This window comes from Notamacropus eugenii, chromosome 7 (assembly GCF_028372415.1).
Source record: "Notamacropus eugenii isolate mMacEug1 chromosome 7, mMacEug1.pri_v2, whole genome shotgun sequence".
In the NCBI taxonomy this organism is placed as follows: domain Eukaryota; kingdom Metazoa; phylum Chordata; class Mammalia; order Diprotodontia; family Macropodidae; genus Notamacropus; species Notamacropus eugenii.
Genome location: NC_092878.1, coordinates 84,654,854 through 84,671,214, shown reverse-complemented (window position 1 = coordinate 84,671,214; position 16,361 = coordinate 84,654,854). Strand labels below are relative to the sequence as shown.

The window sequence follows — 16,361 nt, the reverse complement described above, 5'->3', positions numbered from 1 at the left end:
CTAACAGTGTCAAAGGCCTTGGTCAGATCAATAAGCGTTGTATGTAGATCTCTGTTCTGCTTCTGGCATTTCTCTTCGAGTTGAGGGGCAGCAAATACCATATCGATTGTTCCTCGGCCCTTTTTGAAACAACACTCACTCTCAGGTATATGACCATCTTCCAGGTGAAGGATCAGCCTATTAAGGAGGACTCTAGGAAGAATTTTGCCAGCAATGACTAAGAGAGATATCCCCCTGTGATTATAGAAAGACAATCTATTCCCTTTACCCTTATAAAGATGGACAATGGAGGCATCCTTGAACTCCTGAGGGATAACCACTCTCTTGCCATATAACCTGGAAAATTTCAGTCAGCTTTTGTATGAGCAATGATCTCCCTACCTTATAAATCTCAGCTGGAATAAAATCAGCACTAGGTGCTTTGCCACATGAAAGGCACCTAATGGCCTTCAAAACCTCTTCTTCAATTGGAGGTTCAATTAAGTAGGGATTGACTTCAACCTGAGGTAAACAGTCAACGGCCTCCTCATTAATTGATGATAGTCTGTTGAGAATACTATGGAATTTTTCAGCCCATCTCTCCAGGATCATGTCCTTATCACTAATCAATGTGGCTCTATCAGCACTGAGTAGTTGTGACACACCATAGCTTTGTGTTCCATAAATGGCTTTCAGGGAATCAAAAACGCGCTTTGGATTGTTACTATCAGCATAAAACAATTCGATCTGCCTTCTTACAGAGCCAGGAATCCTGTGTCTCTCTAAGCTTTGCTTGTACTTTGCTTTTGATGGAATTAAATGCTGCTTTCTTAGAGGTGGATGAACTATCTTGCTGGTAAATCCGGTGGAGTTCTCGTTTTTCATTTAGCAGTTTCTGAATTTCCCCATTATTTTCATCAAAGCAGTCTTGGTATTTGTGAGTGTTCTGACCCAGATGAGCAAATGTGTGCTGTTCTCCAAATCTCTGAAAGCGGCCCACTCCTTTTCTGATCCACTGATGACAACTGGAAGTGCATCTAGCTTATTCCCATTTCATATAATGCTTGCTGATGGTTTTAGTTAGGTACTGCTTATTATTTTATGAAAGGCTCAATTTTTTCCTATGCACTCCAGGATTTTCAATAAGAATGGGTGTTGTATTTTGTCAAAAGCTTTTTCTGCGTCTATTGAGATAATCCTATGGTTTCTGTTATGTTTGTTTTTGATATGATCATTAATATTGATAGTTTTCCTAATACTATACCAGGTCAGCATTCTTCATATAAATGCTACTTGATCATAATGTATTATTCTCATGATATTTTGCTGTATTCTCTTTGTTAATATCTTGTTTAAAATTTTTCCGTCTGTTTTCATTAGAGAAATTGGTCTACAGTGTTCTTTCTCTCTTTTTGCTCTTTCTGGTTTAGGTATCAGAAACACATTTGTATCATAAAAAGGTAGGACTCTTACTCACCACTTTTCCCAAGTAGTCTACATAATATTGGAATTTGGTCTTCTTTAATTGTTTGATGGGATTTGATAGAAGTCCCATATAAATACATCTAACCCTGGGGATATTTTTTCTAGGGAGTTCATTGATGGCTTCTTTAATTTCTTTTTCTGAGATGTTTTTGTTTAAGTATTCAACTTCCTCTTCCATTAATATGGGCACTTTATATATTTTTAAATGTTTATTTATCTCACTTAAATTGTCAAAGCTATGGGCATATATTATGGTAAAGTAATTTATAGTTATTATCTAAATTTCCTTCTCATAGTAGGGGACTTCACTCTTTTCATTTTGACTATGGTAATTTGATTTTCTTTTTTCTTTTCTTTAATCAAGTTGGCACCGTTTTTTCAATTTTTTTGCTTTTTTCATAAAACCAGCTCTTACTTTTATTTTTTGGTTCAATAGTTTCTTTAATTACAAATTTACTAATCTACCTTTTTACTTGTAACATTTCTAAATATTAAATTATTTACTGAAGATTTTCAATTTGTTATTTTCTAGTTTTTTCAGCTGCATGCCCCATTGATCACTTCTTTCCCTCTTTTGTTCATGTAGGCCCGACATGATATAAAACTTCCTTTAAGAACCTCTTTTGCAGTATTCCTTAAGGTTGCATAGGTTGTCCCAGTATTGTCATTCTCTTGAATGAAGTTGTTGATTGTTTCTATGATTTGTTACTTAACGCAGTTATTCTTTAGGATAAGATTTTTAGTTTACACTTAATTTTTGGTATACCTTTCCATGGCTTTTTGTTATACATAATTTTTATTGAATTACCATTTAAGAATTATTCATTAAATATCTCTGCCTTTCTGCACTGGATTGTGAGGTTTTTATGCCTTAGTAAATGATCACTTTTTGTATATGTGCCATGTACCCCTGAACAAAAGATATATATCCTTCTATCCCCATTCAGTTTTTTCCAGAGATCTATCATGTTTACCTAATCCAGAGTTTTATTCACCTACTTAACTTCTTTCTTGTTTATTTTGAGGTTATATTTATTAAGTTCAGAGACGGGGATGTTGAGGTCATCCACTAGTATAGTTTTCTATTTCTTCTCCTTTAAGAATTTGGGTGCTAGAAGATGGCAGAGTAGAAAGATATACATATGCTAGCTCCGAACCCACAGGCCATAAAATACCTGTAAAGAAGAACTCCCAACAAATTCTGGAGTAGCAGAAGCCACAGAACAACATAGTGGAAGATATTTCTGTTCCAGAGAGACCTCAAAAACTGAAGGGAAAGCTCCATCTTGCACCAGACCCAGAGCTGAGCCCAGCACTGCCTTGGCCGCGCGGCACTGTGGGGAGCAGATCCGAGCAGTCTTCAGGGACAGAATCTCCAGCAGCAGTGCAGGTCCCTTCACTCACAGGTGCAGAAGGTTGGTGAGAGGGTCTCTTTAGCTGGCTGAGAGGGGAGTGGGCTATCCCCATAACTCAGGCCCTCTCGGGAAGCAGCAGTGGAGGCAGCAGAAGACAGGGGCTCCCAAAGCAGGCAGGATATCTGATTCATTGTTGAAGGTCTCTGCATAAACCCCCCCGAAGGAACTGAGCCCCATGTGGCAGCCCTGTCTCCACTTGAGCACCTGAACTTAATCTCACACTGAATAGCAGCCCCACCCCCACCAAAAGCCCAGAGACTGGGAAGTACCATTTGAATCTGAGACCCGAAACACTGGCTAGGAGGATCTGTAGGCCAGGTGGGTGTGGAGAGGACACTCAGAAGTCAAGTAACTGCCTGGGAAAATGCCCAGAAAAGGGGGGAAAAATAAGACCACAGAAGGTTACTTTCTTGGTGGATAGATATCTCTTCCCTTCCTTTCAGATGAGGAAGAACAATGCTTACCATCAGGGAAAGACATGGAAATCAAGGCTTCTGTATCCCAAACGTCCAAAATAAATATTCAATGGGCTCAGGCTATGGAAGAGCTCAAAAAGGATTTTGAAAATCAAGCTGGAGAGGTGGAGGGAAAACTGAGAAGAGAAATGAGAGAGATGCAAGAAAAGCATGAAAAGCAGGTCAACACATTGCTAAAGGAGACCCAAAAAAATGCTGAAGAAAATAACACCTTGAAAAATAGGCTAACTCAATTGGCAAAAGAGGTTCAAAAAACCAATGAGGCTTCAAAAAGCAGAATTAGCCAAATAGAAAAGGAGGTTCAAAAGCTCAGTGAAGAACATAGTTCTTTCAAAATTAGAATGGAACATATGGAGGGTAATGACTTTATGAGAAACCAAGAAATCACAAAACAAAACCAAAAGAAGAAAAAATGAAAGAAAATGTGAAATATCTCATTGGAAAAACAACTGACCTGGAAAATAGATCCAGGAGAGACAATATAAAAATTATGGGACTACCTGAAAGCCATGATCAAAAACGAGTGTAGACATCATCTTTCATGAAATTGTCAAGGAAAACTGCTCTGATATTCTAGAACCAGAGGGCAAAATAAATATTGAAAGAATCCACTGATCACCACCTGAAAGAGATCCAAAAAGAGAAACTCCTAAGAACATTGTGGCCAAATTCCAGATTTCCCTGGTCAAGGAGAAAATATTGCAAGCAGCTAGAAAGAAACAATTCAAGTACTGTGGAAATACAATCAGGATAACACAAGATCTAGCAGCTTCTACATTAAGGGATCGGAGGGCATGGAATAGGATATTCCAGAAGTCAAAGGAACTAAGACTAAAACCAAGAATCACCTACCCAGCAAAACTGAGTACAAATACTTCAGGAGATTAATGGTCTTTCAATGAAATAGAGGACTTTCAAGCACTCTTGATGAAAAGACCAGAGCTGAAAAGAAAATTTGACTTTCAAATACAAGAATGAAGAGAAGCATGAAAAGATAAACAGCAAAGAGAAGTCATAAGGGACTTTACTAAAGTTGAACTGTATACATTCCTACATGGAAAGACAATATTTGTAACTCTTGAAACTTTTCAGTTTCTGGGTAGTTGGTGGGATTACATGCATACACACACACACACACAGACACGCATGCACTCACACACAGAGAGAGACAGAGAGCACAGAGTGAATGGAGTAGGATGGGATCATATCTTAAAAAATGAAACTAAGAGGTGAGAGAGAAATATATTGGGAGGAGAAAGGGAGAAACAGAATGGGGCAAATTATCTCTCATAAAAGAGGCAGGCAAAGGACTTTTTCGTGGAAGGAAAAAGAGAGGAGGTGAGAGAAAATCATGAAGTTTACTCTCATCACATTTGACTCAAGGAAAGAATAAAATGCACACTCATTTTAGTATGAAAACCTATCTTACAATACGGGAAAGTGGTGGAGAAGGGTATAAGGAGGGTGGGGGGGATGATGGAAGGGAGGGCAATGAGAGGAGGGAGCAATCTGAAGTCAACGCTCTTGGGAAGGGACAGGATCAAAAGAGAGAATAGAAGTAATGGGGGGCAGGATAGAATGGAGGGAAATATAGTTAGTCTTACACAACATGAATATTATGGAAGTCATTTGCAAAACTACACAGAAATGGCCTATATTGAATTGCTTGCCTTCCCAAAGGGAATGTGTGGGGAGGGAGGGATGAAGAGAAGTTGGAACTCAAAGTTATAGGAACAACTGTCGAGTACTGTTCTTGCTACTAGGAAATAAGAAATACAGGTAATGGGGTACACAACGTTATCCGGTCCTACAGGAGAAAAGAAAAGATGGGGACAAGGGAAGGGAGAGATAATAGAAGAGAGGGCAGATTGGTGATAGGGGCAATCAGAATGCTCGATGTTTTGGGGTGAGGGAGGGGACAAATGGGGAGAAAATTTGGAACCCAAAATTTTGTGGAAATGAATGTTAAAAGTTAAATAAATTAAAAAAAATAATTTGAATGCTATACCACTTGGAGCATACATGTTTAGTAATGATGTTGCTTCTTTTACCAGAATGTAACTTTCTTCCTTATCTTCTTTGAATAATTTTCTTTATGCTGTTGCTTTCTCTGACTCTAGGATTGCTACCCCTGCTTTTATTTACACTAGCTGAAGCATAACATACAGTGCTTCAACCTTTTAAGTTTACCCTGTGTGTATCCCTCTGTTTCAGATGTGTTCCTTGTAAACAATATGTTGTTGAATTATGGTTTTGAGTCCATTCTGCTCTCAGCCTACGTTTTATGGGAGAGTTAATCCCATTCAAATTCAGTTATAATTACTATCTGTGTCTGTCTCTCCATCATCTTTCCCACCTTTTTTACTTTTAGTTCTCCCTTCTCATCCATGATAGAGATTTAATTTTGAATACTGCCTCCTTCAGTCTTCCCTCCCTTCTTTTAGCACCACTTCCTTTTATTTCCCTTTTCCTTTACTACTTCTTCCCTCTCTTTTAGCCTTCCCTACCTTTTCTTTCCCCTTTTCCCTCCTAGTGCCTATAGAGCTAGTTAGATATCTATACTTAAATGAGTTTGTTGTTCCCTCCTTGAACCAAATCAGATAAGAGTAAATCTTAAACAATTCTCTTCTTCCTCCCCTCTTTCCCTCTACTTCAATAAGTTTTTGCTCCTCTTTGTGTCATATAATTTACCATTATCTACTTCCTTCTTTTCACACCATCCTTTGCACCCTTAAATCACATTTTTATCAACATATAATTTCATTTATACCTACTCTCTCTGTCTACACATATTCCTTTTGTATATCATAATAAATGTACAATTCTCAAGATTAACAATTATAATCTTCCCTTAGAGGGATGTAAACTGCCTGCTCACATTGAATAACAAGGTTTTCCCTACTGTTTGCATTTAAATACTTCTCTTGATACTAGCGTTTGAAGATAGTAATTTCCACTGAGTTGTGGGCTTTTCATCAGGAAGGTTTGAAAATCTCTTATTTCATTGAATGTCCCTCTTCTTCCCTGAAATACTATTCTCAACTTTGCTGAGTAATCGATCCTTGAAAGCATTCCCGTGTGCAGATATTTTCAGACATACTTCTAGAGATCTCTAAGTTTTCAATTCTTCCAAGTTGTTATGAATAAAAGAAAAGTGTTTACTACTCTCCTGGCCTGTGTTCAGTTTGTAAGTGATCACAAGCAGTTGCTTCTGCACTGGAAATGTAACAAAATCTCCAGTCAAAGGGTATGATGACCAAAAAAGTGGTCTGGAAGCTGATGTTGCCACTTCCACTTCCACTGCCACTGCTGATACACTCACTGTTAAGGCCTGCTCCAGATTTGTTTTTTCTAGGAATTTGCTGCCCCAGGCCTGTGCTGGAATAAGCTTCCCTCTCATCCAGGTGCAACAAATCCTTCCTGCTGACGTTCCAAATTTTTCTTTGCATCTATAGACCAAGAGATCTGGAACTTGCTGCTTTTTACAGAGATTCATTCACCACAAGGTCTTTTCTGGTTTGTGCTGCTGTGGCCTTCCTGGACTGCACTCCCCTCTCACCCTGGTACAATGGACTTTTCCTGCTGAAGATTGCTTGGGCTGAAAGTTTGTTTCACTACAATTTTTTCTGGGCTCTGCTGCTCTAGAATTAGTTTAGAATTTTTAAACAGGTTTTGGAGAACCCAACACAGTTACAGAGCAGAGTGCAGCCCAGCACAGGTGTGGAGTGGAGTGCAGCTGAGCATGATCAGATAAAGGAGCTAGATACCATCTTTAACGAAATTATCAAGGAAAAATACCCTGATATTCTGAAACCAGAGGACAAAGTAAATATTGAAAGAATTCACCTATCACTTCCTGAAAAAGATTAGAAAAGAACAACTCCTAGGAATATTTTAGCCAAATTCCAGAGTTCACAGGTCAAGGAGAAAATATTGCAAGCAGCCAGAAAGGAATAATTCCAGTATTGTGGAAATACAATACGTATAATACAGAATCTGGCTGCTTCTATATTAAGGACTCTAAGGGCTTGGAATATGGTATTCCAGAAGTCAAAGGAACTAGAACTAAAACCAAGTATCACTTACCCAGCAAAACTGAGTACAATACTTCAAGGGAAAAAGTGGTCATTCAGTGAAGTAGAGGACTTTCAAGCATTCTGGATGAAAAGACCAGAGCTGAATAGAAAAGTCGACTTTCAGATACAACAATAAGGAGAATCATGAAAGGGCAAATAGGAAGGAGAAATCATAAGGGACTTACTAAAGTTGAACTGTTTACATGCCTATATGGATAGATAATATTTGTAACTCTTCAAACTTTGCTCAGTATTTGGGTAGGTGGAGGGATTATAAACACGCATACATACATGCATATATATGTGTGTATATTATATATATGTATATATATACATATATATGTGTATATATATATATATATATATATATATATATATATATATATATATATATATATATATATATATATATATATATATATATATATATATATATATATATATATATATATACACACACAGACACAGAGGGGGGACTCAGTGTGAGTTGAATGGGAAGGGATGATATCTACCTAAATACAATTAAGGGGTGAGAGAGGAATATATTGGGTGGGGAAAGGGAGAAATGGAATGGGGCAAATTATCTCTCATCAAAAAGACAAGAAAAAGCTTTTTGATTTTTTAAAATGTTGTTTGGTAGACCTTTTTCATATGTTTATTTATTTATTTTTGGTTTTCAACAATGCCTTCTACAAAATTTTCGGTTCAAAATTGTCTCCCCATCTCTCCCCTCTCCCACCTCATAACACCTTGCATTCTGATTAACCCTTCCCTCAATATGCCCTGCCATTTATCATCCCACTCCCTTCCCTTATCGCCATCTCTTCTCTTTTATTGTAGGGCAAAACAGACTATTGTACCCCATTAACTGCATTTTTTATTTCCCAGTTGTATGCAAAAACATTTCTCAACATTCGTTCCTAATATCTTGAATTCCAACTTCTCTCCCTTCCTCCTCCCACCCATCCCCACTGAAAAAGCAAACAAATCAATACTGGTCTATATGTGGAGTTTTGCAGAAAATTTTCACAAATTATCTTGTGTAAGACGAACTATATTTCCTTCCATCTCATCCTGCTCCTTATTTATACTATTCTCTCTTTTGACCTTGTCCCTCACCATCAGTGTTTACTTCTAATTATTGCCTTCTCCCCTTTGCCCTCCCTTCTATCTTTCCTCTCACCCTTCTCCCCTACTTTTCTGTAGTTCAATTTATATATTCACACTAAATTGAGTGAGCATGTTATTCCCTCCTTAAGGCAAATGTGAAGAGAATAAGCTTCACTTTTTTCCTCTCACTTTCTCCTTCTTTTCCTCCATTGAATAAGCTTATTCTTGCTTCTTTTAAGAGTGATGATTTGTCAAGAAAATCTATCTTGCCCTACAAGAAAAGAGAGAAGATGGGTATAAGGGAAGGAAGGGGTGTGATAGGAGCGATGATAGATTGAAGGAAGGGGTAATCCGAATGGACTGTGTTTTGGGGTAGGCGAAGGGAGAGATGGGAAGAAAATGTGAAAGTCAAAAATCTTGTGGAAATGAATGCTGAAAACTAAAATAAATAAATAAATTGGGAAAAAATAAAAGGTATTTGGAGTGGTTTGGGGGAGGGCTCATGTTTGTCCCTGTCTTTGTTCTGCCATCTTTGCTCTGCTTTATTAAAAAATATCATTTGTAATTTCTAATTATTCTTACATATTCTCAACCCTCTCCAGAAAAGAAAAATGTGAGATCCTCAAAGACAGGAGTTTTTGCATTTTTGTCTTTGTATGATTAACATGTTGTCTCAGGTATAAAGTGTTCAACAAATGGTTGTTAAACTGAATAATACAGAGAATATTTTGACATGAGCAACTACCAGTTCGGGAAATCCTTTAAACAAAACAAAGGACAAAAACAAAACAAAATGATTGTGATGAAGCACTACTGTACTTTCGGAAATGATGCAGAGGGTGGTTTCAGAAAAAAGTAAAACAGACATAGAAAGACCTATATAGTGAATTGATGCAAAGTGAAGTGAGAAGACCAGATTTTTGTGCACAGTAATGACAATTAACTGAAAGCCTTGGCTACTCTGAGCAGTACAATGATCCAAGTCAATTCCAAAGACCTCATTATGAAAAAATGCTATCCACATCCAGAGAGAGACTTGACGAACTCTAAATGCAATTTAAAATACAATTTTCTTACTTTATTTTCTTATTATTTCTTGAAATGTGGCTAATATGTAAACATATGTAGTGTAGTTTCTCATGTATAATTGATATCACATTGCTTCCTTGGTAGTGGAGGCAATGGAATGGAGGGAGAAAATGTGAAATTAAAAATTATAAAGAATAAAAATTTGAATAATAAAGAAATAAATAATTAGAGTTATTTTTTAAACTAGGAAAAGGAAACAATCTGAATGAAACAGTGGGTTCCATCTTCTCATGGGGACGAAAACAAATTATCTGGTTGATTTGGTTTTATCAGTTATTCAAGGAAAATGATAACCACCCTTCACTCAACCTCTTATTCACATAACGTTTAACTAATTTCCATACTATTCAGCACGTGTTGTGTTCCAGGCACTGTGAAAAGCACCATAAGATGATATTTGATTTTCTAATATTGCAGTGCTTGTGATGAATATATGCAAAATACCATAATAAAAATTGTGGGTGTTTAATAAATAGAAATAAAATATGCAGCTCAGTAGCAGTGTGAAGAATATTGTTCCTGCACTTTGGAGAACCTCCTTTTAAATTCAGCTGCAGACACTTCGTCTGTGTAAACTCATTCACATCTTTTACCTTACTAGCTTTAGTTTCCTCATCACTAAAGTAGTATTATAACTTCACCTACAGCCCAGGACTTTTGTGTACAAAATGAGGTAATATTAACAAAATACTTTGGAAAATTGAAATTGCTATGCAAATTGTAGTTACGATTATTATTATTGTTATTAACAATAAACATCATTTCATGTAAACTAAGGAAAGAAGAGGGTTAGGCAAACGCGAATGAGGGGAAGAAGGTGTGAGGAAGCTAAAGTAAGAGGGAGAGGAAGAGTAGGGAGCAAAAGAGAAAGGGATGGGGAGAAGTGAAGGGGAGGAGGAAAGGAGGAGAGGAAAAAGAGAAGAAAGAGACACAACTAACAACTAACTGGAATTTCTGAGGTTGGTTTTCAAAGAGAAAACATAAAATAAAAAATTATTGAATCTTGAAAAATATTAAAAATCTCATATTCTTATTTTTATAAGTATGCCACAATCAATTCTCCACATACCCAGCAGCCCCCATTGCTTTCCTTTATCTTGAGACTACAAGGAGGAAGATATATTTCATTATTTATTGTCTGACAACATTATTGAAAGTCTGACTTCATTTAATGACTATATTTATATGGTTGTACTTTTTGGGAAGTTGATAGTTCAGTGTACAAAGTGCTGACAGCAGAGTGAGTTAGATCTAAATTCAAACCTGGCCTCAGACACTTAGTTACTTTTTACCCTGCACAAGCCACTTAACCTCAGTTTGCCTTAATGCACTGAAGGAGGACATGGTAAACCTTTCTAGTATCTTTGCCAAGAAATTCTCATGGATAGAATGATTCATAGAATCAAAAAATGTCAGACCCGACTGAACAAGATGTGATAGTGTGTATGTCGCTCTGTGTGAATGCACATAAACACTTCTCCTCGTTTTGCTTGAAATCACGGCATACAAATCTTTTTAAAATTATTATGTAACGTATTTTGAATAAATATAATTACTTTGTATCTATAGAACAGAGGTTCCCGCTCCAATAAATTCTAGATTAATTCTTATTTCTAGTTCTTTGCTATAACAAAAAGTGCAACTGTGAATATTTTAGTATATGTAAGCTCTTTCCCAAATCTCAGCTGAAGTACCACCAACCATATAAGACGTTTTCCTTTTCCCATTAAATGTTAATCACTTCTTTTTCTCCCCAAAATTTTACTTCGTGTTTACCATATGACACTTTATATCTCAGTCTAATCTTTATCTTTTTAACCTCAGCACCCAACATGATGGCAGGCAAATAATAGCAACCTAAAAAATGACTGTTGACTGACTAGTTGCAATAGATGTCCAGTCATGATAACGTTGAATAAAAGAACACGAGTTTTCTTGTATAAATTTGCACTTGATATTAGGAGTAGTAAGAATGACTCACAGAACTATCAACAGTGTATCAATGTTATCTTTTCATAGTCTTTCCAATTACTTTCTCCCCAAATTTTTGGTTGTCTTACTCATCAAACAAAGTGGGAAATAAAATTTGAGAGTTGTTTTAATGTGTTTCCTCTTAGTATTTACAACATTTCCTCCTGAAGAGTATTTGTGTCCATGGGAGAAATGCTGTGACAAAAATCACAGATCTTTAAAGAACTGACAAAATCATGGAATCAATGGTGCAAAGCTGAAAGTAGAGGATTTTGTTTTACAATTGAATTGGAGTCCAGCATGATGAACTGACCTGCCAAAAAACAATTATTTATACATCTGAATTACAAAATAATTCTTTCTTAATTTGAGTAATAGCAAAATATAGTATGCTGAATATATTTGTGTATATATATATATATATATATATTTAGGTATTCACATATATGTGTGTGCATATACATATATGTATTTATAAATGTGTATGCACACATATATATCCCTCCATACAATATAAACATCGCATCTATTTTCTATTTACCATAAATAGGAATTTAAAATAGCTTAAAAACTAGTCATTTTCCCTCTGTGGAGGCAAGTGAGTTTCTCATTGCTTTTAGCAATGTCAAATGTAACCTAGTAATAATATATAGTAGCCACCAGTAATCTTAATAATTAAATGAACGGTAATTCATATACACAGTATTGTTTTCAGTTAGCAAAATGTTTAGTTAGTGATTGAAATTCGAAGTAAAATCATTTGTTAGCAATTTCAAGTAATTAAATACAGATTGCAATAGACACTTGATTAAATTAAAAAAATTTCCACATTATAAGTGATTTAGAATCTTTTATCCTAAGCAAATGGTTTCTGGTATATTAGTAGAAGCCTGTATTGTACTTATTCATATATATATATATATCTATGACCCCCCACACACATACACATGCACGCACACACACACACCCACACACACACACACCGCTATTTTAAATGGTGCAGTTAAATGGTATGGTTATTTCCACATTTCTTTGTTATGTTGTTTCTTTGTTCAGTTTTGTCCAACTCTTCATGATTTCATAAACCATAGAATTCCAGGACTTTCTCTCCTCCCAAAGTCTTCTATCTCCCAAATTCTTTCCAAGCTCTTATTTCTTGCTTCCACCACACTATCTATCCATCTTATTCTCTACCATTACCTTTTCCTTTTGCCTTCATTTTTTCCAACATCAAGGTGTTTTCCATTTTTTTCTTTTCAGTATATGGTCCTAATAAACTTCAGTTTCAGTGTTTATTCTTCTATTGAATAGTTTGAATTAATTAATTTAGATTTTGACTGATTTTAGCTCCTTATTCTGCAAAGAACTCTCAAAAATTTTCTTCAGTACCACAATTCATAAGCATTGATTCTGTGTTGATCAACTTTCCTTAGAATGTAACTCTCATAGCCATGTATTGCTAATGGACAAACCAGAACTTTGAGTATTGTGGACCTTTGTTGGCAAGGTGATGTCTCTGCTTTTGGTGGTGCTCTCCATATTTGTCATACCTTTAGATCCAAGGAAGTGTCTTTTAATCTCATGGCTACAGTTACCATCTTTGAACTCAAGTATATAAAATCTGTCGTTGCTTCCATTTCTTCTCCTCATCTGTCAGGAAGTGATAGAACCATTTTTCATGATCTCATTTTTGTGTTTTTGTTTTTAATATTAAGCTTTAAACTAGCTTTTCTACTTTTTTCTTACGCGTTCATCAGGAGGCTTCTTAATTTTTATTCACTTTCTGTCATCAGAATGGTATAATCTGTATGTCTAAGATTGTTGATATTTCTCCTAAAAGCTTAATTCTGGCTTTTGATTCATCCAGACTAACATTTTGTATTTTATACTCTTCACAGAAGTTAATATACATATATATATGGATATAGATATAGATATAGATAGACAGATATAGATAGATAGATAGATAGATAGATAGATAGATAGATAGATAGATAGATAGATAGATAGATATAGATATAGATATAGATGTGGATATATTTACTTGGAAATATTGTCTTATCATGCTTCTTTCCTAATCAAAATCCGTACATTGTTCTATGTTTGTTTTTAACTGTTGTTTCTTCACCCATAAATAGGTTCCTCAATAGACAAGTAAGTTGATGCAATACACACATTTCTTTGAGAACTTTCCATGATTTCTTGTGATACACACAGCCAAGGCTTTAGTGTAGTCTGTGAAGCAGAAGTAGACTTTTTTTTTTTGGAACTCCCTTGCTTTTTCTATAATCCAGTGTGTTTGGGTAATTTAGCCTCTAGTTCCTCTGCGTCTTCAAAAAAGACCCTGCTTTTCTGCTAGTTCTTGACTTACATATTGCTGATAACCTAGGTTACAGAATCTGAAGCATAATATTGTTGGAATGTGAAATGAGTGTAGTTGTTCAGTAATTTGAGCATTATTTGGCATGATCCTTCTTTTAGGATTGACATGCTAATTCTTCCAATCCAGTGGCCGCTGTTGAGTTTTCACAGTTTAAAATCTTAATAGCTCAAGTGTAATGCTATCACTTTCACTAACTTTATTGTTAGCATGATTCTTAAGGCCCATTTGACTTCATTCTCTATTATTTCTGGCTCGATATTTGTAACAAACCATCATGGTTAAGAGTAATATTAATATCTTTCTTATACAGTAATTTTGTTTTAAGTATTGTTATGAATTTATTAATTTACACGCATATACATTGTGTGTGTAAATTTTAATATATCTTTTGGTACAAGTAGGTGGTACCTCTTTTGACTCAAGTGTTATCTGCCTGCTTCAAAGAACTTAATTACATTTAAACATTTTTGTTTCTTTCATTGCATTTATTTATTAAATGTAGATTAATTATTCCTCTAGTCCAACTCTGGTACAGATATTTTTTCCCTCTAGCATGTCTGAGTTTTATCTGCAGAAATAAGACAATCATTGCTGCTCAAATAACTATATCTTTAATAAATAAAAGTGGCAAAATAGTATGCTTTACAAGAAGGCAACCATCAATCAGGAACCAATAATATCTGATTTCACCCCTAACGAAAATTCTAAATGAAATCACAAACTACTGTATTAAGTTGTGACTGGTCTGATTGCTCTTCCACCAAAACAGACTCACCCTGTCATAGAAATTTCAGTCAATACCCTTTAAATAAGAATCTGTCATCCTGAAGGAGATTAGACATGGACAATTTTTCCATGAGTACAGAAAAATATCTTATTTAATTGCTGAGGATAATTTCAGTATAGGATGAAGTTTCTTGTAAGAACAAAAGAGGAAATAAAAGTTCAAAAAGTGCCTTATGCTCTAGAGATGCAAATTTCTTTTCAGCATCTACCATTTTATTGTAGGTTTGCCTCTGTGACAACAATGGTAGTGCCAACAATGACAAAACCATACATCCTCACTGTATTTACTGAACTAGTATGTTTACACTGGAGTATCAGAAAATGGTTTCAAATAAAACATTGTACATTTTATAAATATTAAAAACAAAATTTATTCATATTAAAAATGTATCCATCCTTCTTTCACTATAGACATGCATTTAAAATGTCTTGGAACTAGTTATTTGTCCCTTCACTTCTATGGTTTTTTCTTTCTCCTTCTGCTCTCTCCCTTTCTCTCCCTCTTTCTTTCTGTCCCCTAGGCTTATATCCTTTATTACTGACAAAGCTTTTAGAGAATATTTATTCCATCTGCCAGCTCCACCATATTTCAATGATCTTTGCAAATAACGACTACAAAAGGAAAATGGAGAGGAAAATGATACATGTTTTCTAGGCCCCTTCAAAAACATGGTGTTGTCCTATTGGCTATGTATATGTGAATATCCAAGAAAAGTGTTATTGCAGATATCAAGGGTGTTGGGACAGTTCAGCAAGGAATGCCTCACAAATGTTACTGCAGCAAGAGTGGATGTGTCTATAATGCTACTCATCTTACTGCAGGGATTTCTCTAAACAAAGAGATTAAGGACAAGATTCTAGCCAAGAGAATTAAAGCATACATTGAACATATTAAGCGTTCTAAAAGCAGAGATAACATCCTGTAATGGGAAAAGGAAAATGATCAGAAAAAGAAGGAAGCCAAAGGAAAACGTACTTCGGTTCAAATAAAACGACAGTCTATTCTACTCAGACAAGCACACTTTGTGAGAAGCAATGGTAAGGAACATGAACTATTGGAAACAATCTCCTACAAAGTCATTATATGACTGTTATAAAAAACAATGAAAAATTTTGGATTATGAAAAAAAGTATTTAGTGTTTTATTTTCCCAGTTACAAGAAAACAAAATTTTTAACTATTTTTTTTAATTTGAGTTCCAAATTTTCTCCCTTCTTCCTCATTTTGAAGGCATACAACTTCATATATATTTTTCATATGTAGTCATGTAAAATGTTTCCATAGTAGTCATGTTGTGGACAAAATAGACAGAAAGCTCATGAAAAAGTTAAACAAAAAGTATGCTTCAATCTATATTGACACCATCAGTTGGTGGTGAGGATGAGTAGAATTTCTCTGAAGATGCATAGAAATTTTCATCACGAGGCCGTCAGAATTGTGTTGGACCATTGTATTGCTGAGAATGGCCAAGTCAGTTGCGGATGATCATCTAGCTACATTTTTGTTACTTGGTACATGGCACGTTTCATTTGGAATCAACACGTAATCTGAGGTTGTTCTGAGACATCCCATTTATCATTTCTCCATAACA

At 35.5% G+C, this 16,361-nt stretch overlaps 1 pseudogene; it reads left to right on the top strand.

Annotated features, from left to right (window-relative positions):
* Positions 1–15,858, top strand: part of LOC140514698 (large ribosomal subunit protein eL21-like) — a 36,634-nt pseudogene extending 20,776 nt beyond the window's left edge.
* Positions 15,859–16,361: the final 503 nt, after the last annotated feature.